Source organism: Manis javanica, chromosome 11, assembly GCF_040802235.1.
Source record: "Manis javanica isolate MJ-LG chromosome 11, MJ_LKY, whole genome shotgun sequence".
Lineage (NCBI taxonomy): Eukaryota > Metazoa > Chordata > Mammalia > Pholidota > Manidae > Manis > Manis javanica.
The window spans coordinates 9,901,354-9,907,353 of record NC_133166.1 but is presented as its reverse complement, the minus strand read 5'-3'; the positions used below and the strand labels follow the sequence as shown (position 1 = coordinate 9,907,353).

The 6,000-nt window shown below is 37.1% G+C and overlaps 1 pseudogene; it reads right to left on the bottom strand.

The window, feature by feature from the left end:
- Nucleotides 1–1,567: 1,567 nt before the first annotated feature.
- On the bottom strand, nucleotides 1,568–1,649 carry LOC118973016 (U4 spliceosomal RNA; annotated as a pseudogene).
- Between the last annotated feature and the right edge of the window lie 4,351 nt (nucleotides 1,650–6,000).

Below are 6,000 nucleotides of genomic sequence, written 5' to 3'. Positions count from 1 at the left end.
GAAGCAAAGACAACATTTTATAGTGCATGCTAGGTGCATATACCCAGTCTCCCAGACCTCACTAGATTATGATTTAAAATGAGGTCAAGTTTACCTTTCCATGTCCAAATTACTGTGGCTCAAGCTTTCATCTTCTCTGATGACAGGAAGTCTCACTTTTTATGAGGCTCCATTCCACAAGTAAGTCTTTGCACTTCCTAGTTGCTCACGTGTACCACAAATCCATCCTGCCCCAGCCACCTCTGTGGTTCCAGATTGCTCCCCCACTGTCACCTCACACCTCCTGCACCTCTATGACTGAAGCCACCACAGCTATGCCCACCTCAAGGGAAGGCTTTTCTTCCCTTTTCTAAATGTTCCCAGAGGTACACACAGAGCTGTCCTTTAATTTCCCATATCCTAACAAGGACTAGGTTGTTAACATTTAGCAAACTTCTATGGAATAGTGGAGAATAAGAGAAAGGAGTTGTAAAGCTGACAAACAAAAATGGCTGTGTACTCTGAATGCTCTCAAGGTCCACAAGCCAAAGCACAGGCTGTCTTAAGGCCACAGGGGTGCCTTCCTGCCTAGTTCTCAGGCTTGCACTATCTGGCAGAGTCTGCTTATCTTCTCCCTTGGGTGGGGGTGACCTCCTGAAAGTTCAGGCCTCAATCTCCAGAAGCCCCAGGAGAAGAGCCCATTGCTCCCTGTAGTGTCCCTAGTCTCAGGCCACCTCTCCTATCCTCATTTCCTGTCCACTTCCTCTTAAGAATGCCCAAACCTCCCCAACTCATGGAGTCAGGCCCATTCCTATGGCCTCTGTGAAATATCACACAAGAGCAAAATATCCAGTGGAGTACATTCCTCAAGTCCGTGTTTGAGCATTACCACGTGTGGGATAACAGCAGGCCTGTCTTTTTGTACTAAGCCCAGCCCAGTCCTGTTTCTTTTTATGGCATTTTATCCACATGAAGTAAAAAACCAGAATCCTATAGCCCTAAAGTCTTCACTCCTAATCTCCTGTAAGAAGCTGTTTAAACAGGCAGCACGAGCATCTCAACTAAAATAAACAATACCACGCAGGCTAGGGGAGTCTACACCCACACTTTAAAGGAAATGTTTCTCCAAAGACATCAGAAACTATAGCAATGTAAAGGTAACTTTTATTCATGTTATTAGGCAGAAAAGTTTAGATCTCTGGAGTGGCAGCTCTCAAACTTCCATTCCAGAAAAGGGTCTGGCTCAATATTATTATATCCAACCTCACCCATTAGATAATTTCCTGCAAACAGAGGATGACTTTGCCTCAAGATGAAAGAAAGTTTCACCTCTTGAAAAAGTATTCGAAGATCTGAAATGATAATGTACTCCACAATTGAGCCTTTTTAGGGATTCAGGTTGTGTAGTCATAGGTTATGTAGAATTAAATGAATTTGGAGGTGTGGATTTAGATTGGGTTTAGATGGTGGAGTTTAGTAGACTGAGTAGGTTTAGATTGTGGAGACTGTCAACTCAGATAAATTGAAGCAAAAGGTGGATTTTTCTCAGTACATTTTTTTTTTTTTTTTTTTTTTTTTTTTTTTTTTTTTTTTTTTTTTACGTTTTCAATTAGCAATAATCGCGCCTCGGATAAACCTCATTGGCTACGATACTGCCACTGCGCAAAGCTTCTCAGTACATTTTTAAATAGACTTTAAGATTTTATAATTATGGCAGCTGGCAAGTGCTCGCATCTATTTCTATTTCTATTTCTGTTGGCCACTAGCCCAAACAATAAAAATGGATTTTGCCAATCCTAAACTTAAAGTTCTTCAATGGGGAATACCATTTTTAATTTAAAAAACACAAGTAGATATACAGTATTCTGAAAGGAGTCAGAGACAGCTTTCCATTATTTTCTCTTGACTTCAGTGACATTCATTGAAGTACTTATTGCCTACTATATGCCAGGTACTGTGCTAGGTCCTGAAGGTGCCATCAAGATGAATGGGCAAACCTGCCCTTGAGTTCCTTACCACCTGGTTGGGGGTAGAGGTCAGTGAGTTGGCAGGAAATACTATTAAGTAAAATATTAAAATAAAAAGCCTGTTCCCAGTTGATAACAGAGGTATGACTCATATGTTGTAGAAGCACAAAGGGCAGTGAACTCCCCCAGAAAGCTTCACAGAAAAGGTGCATTTTAGTCTGATTCTGAAAGGTGAGTAGAAGGTCACCAAATGAAGGGAAGAGGAATTCAGTATTTGATGCCTATTCTTCTTACAGACTGACTGTAAGTTCCATGTGGGTAGGAACCAGGTCTTGTTCATTACTGTATGCCTGGAACCCAACTCAGCACTTGGTACACATCAAATGTTCTAAAATGTTTATTGACCAACTGACTGAAAGTATCTTAGCCAGAGAGAACCATATGTATAATAACAAATAAATAATAGTAATTTTTCTACTATGGTTTATTATAATATCCACACCACCATCTCCTGGAAAGAGATATATCCAAAAATAGCTCAAAGAGCAAGCACTGGAGAAGCCAGAAGACCTGAGCTCTAGTCTTAGCCCTGTTACTAACTAGTCACATGGCTTTGAATTGGTGATTATCTTGTACCACCTTCAGTTTCTCACGTGTAAAGCAGACTTGTAAGGGTTTATTGTTACAATATTATATATTGCAAAAAAAAAAAAAATTAAGAGGAGGGAAAGAATGTAGCGCTGCATCTTTTATTTATTTTTCTAAAGGCAAAATTAATACATGCATCCCAGGTTTAAGGTGGCTGGCAGAGTACATACTGATGATCTCTCCCTCCCTTACCAAAGTTGGAGGACTGACAAAAAATGGATTAATAAGTCTATAAAAACAAGGCAGGGTCTTTCTTTGGATCAGAAGCTGTGATCAAATGATGAGCCAGAGCAGCGAGCTGGGGCTCCAGCCACCTAAAGCTGGCCATGTGTTGCCCTCACTGGGGGCCTTCTATTTCTCTCTAATCTAACCACAGAAATGAAGACATAGAAAGACTGAAACTGAAAGAAAAGCTAAGAGGCATTGAAGTTACAGAGATTTTTATTCATCTATCTAATGCAGGCATTTTTAAAAACTTGGTAGTTTGTAACAACAGGAATTTGTTTCTCACAGCCTGGAGCCTCAGAAGTCCAAGATCAAGGTGCCAGCATGGTCACCTCGTGGTGAGGGCCTTCCTCCTGGTTCATAGCTGGGACCTTCTTGCTATGTCCTTACATGGGGCTCCCTGGGGCTTCTGTTATAAGGGCACTAATCCCATTCATGAGGGTTCCATCCTCATGACCTAAGCACCTCCCAAAGGCCCCACCTTGTACTACTATCACATCAGGCATTAGAATTTCAACATAGGAATCTTTTGGAGGGAAGACATTCAGACCACTGTACCTTCTCAGAATACCTTTAAATGAACACAATAAAAATAAAAAAGATTAGAAAAGAAATCAATTATATTGAAATGCAGTTGTGAAAAGTTAAAATTTTGTGGTCTATTAATAAATAAGATCTGATAGCCAGTTTACTATCATTTTTGAGATATCTGCCACAATCAATGTAATATGAAAATATCTGTGATTTCTATTAGTAATAATGTCACAGACACTACTGTGGTTTGTTGCCTCAATTCAAATGGTAGAAAATATTATATTTCAGTTTGAGGCTGGTGAAAATACAAATGTAATTGTTTTCTTGCCCAAGTTCATGGACTCCCCTGAATTCTATCCACAGATCCCAGGTTAAAAAATCCTGGGTTAATAAAAAAGAAAGAAATCCTGCCATTTGGGACAACATGGATGGACCTAGAGAGTATTATGCTAAGTGAAATAAGCCAGGCAGAGAAAGATAAATGCCATTTCACTTGTTTGTGAAATCTAAAAAAAAAAGAAAAAACAACAGAATGGACAGAATAGCAGTGGCCTCACAGACACTGAGAAGTGACTGGTGGTCACCATGGGGGAGGGGTGGGGGAGGAGGATAAACAGGCACAAAAATTCTCAATCATAATATAAGTTGGTCATGGGGATGGTAGTACAGCATGGAGAATATAGCCAATGATTCTGTAACATCTTTCTATCTTGACAGATAGCAATTGCACTAATTGGGGCAAGGATTTATTATTATGGGTAACTGGTGAACCCCTGTGTTGTACACTTGAAACTAATATAAGATTGTGTATCAACTATACTTCAATTAAAAATAAAACAACCTTCTGGGTTAGAATTTCCAGATTTCCAAAGAACAGAGGAAATGCAAGTTTTAAATTTTCTACAACTGAAAAGAGATGAGATACTTCAGATTAAAAGAGTTCACTAAATTCTAGCAGAATACGGAAAATGAAACAGAGAAACATGACTAGAAACATATAGTAAAACGTTAGCGATAAAGAGAAAACCCTAAAAACCCTAAAAACTACCAGTATAGAAAGACAACCTACACAGGAAGAAGACTCAAATAACACTGGGTATCTAATTAGCAAAACTCTATGCAAGAAAGCAATGAAGAAGTGGTTTTAAAATACTGACGGAAAAATTACTCTGAACTGAATTAATTTTATTCATGACCAAACTATCAGCAGTTTGAGGGAACATGAGGGTAACAAAATGCTGATTTTGGACATAGAAGAATTTAAAACAATTAGCACTCATGATCTAAAATAAATCTAGCAAGCAAAAAAAAAAAAAAAACCAGAAGGAAGTGTTGGAATGCAAGTATAGGTATGCTAATTGGGAAAAAAATTAAATAATATAGTAGTATATAAAATTAAAATTAAAAGTTCTATCCAATTCCTTTATTTGTTGTGTGTATCTGCTACACCTTTTCAATGTCTACATAAGCATGTACACAAATACGTATATACAAGATATTTTTTATTTTTTAAACAATGAGCTCACTCTATAAAATTGTGTTGGGTTTTTTCCCCATTCAGTGGAATAACACGAACATCCTTCAGAATTGTTACATGCAGATCTGCCTCACTTTTTTTACTATCTACATTTGACAATATGGATGTATCATAATTTATTTATTTAACATGCCCCTAACATGGACATTTTGATTATTTTAAAAATATTTTTACTCATATAAATAATGCTTGGCACAATTTCTGTCAGCATTTCTATAAAATAAGAGCCTAGAATTAGAATTGTTGGGGTCAAAGGATATATATATATATGTCTAAAACATTTATAGATTCTCCTGAAATGACTTCTAAAAATATTGCTTATTTATAGTCAGACTGCAAGTATATGGGATGCAGTAGTTTAGGGAAGAAAAATCTTCAAACAAGAGAACAAATACAAAATGGAGAGAATCTGGTTGTGACTTTTCTTTAAAGAGACAGAAAATAAACAGTGCTTTGAGTACACATGACAGATGGCTTTGTCCTCTTGGCCGTGTGAAAAATACTTTTCTAAAAGTGATTACAAACTAATCCAAAGAGATTTAGTAAGGAAGGAACTCTTCAGTTATTCAATTAGGTCTTATTTTATTAAGAGCAGACGATCGAATTCTCACAGATAATTTCATCTTTTATAAGGTAATCTTAATGAGGAAAACTTCTGCCTTTCAACTTGATTCTAACTATCATGGGGCACTGCTTTGTACAGTGAGCATGATAAGATCTTTTGGTCAAAAGTATCTGCATTGTCTTAGAATTTGTAATATTTGTAATATGTAAGACTGTAATTGCTGGGCAGGTTTAGACATGTATTAAGATTTGGGGAAAACACTGAAAGTTTAGAGAGAGAAAAATATATAAATGGCCCATTACTTGAATCTTCAAATGAGAGTCTAGCTATAGCATGCTAACTGCAGAGTTTAACCATAAAAAGGTATAATTTAAATTTTATTTAGTGTTGCAAGACTTACATGTTAAATATAAAACTGCTATACTTACTTGGTATTGTACACTCAATGAAAAACAAAAAGGCATTCATAATAGCTATTTCTTTTAAGAAGCATGCAGTAAGAGGAATGAACACGGGAGTACTAGTATAAGTTGATGACACAGTTA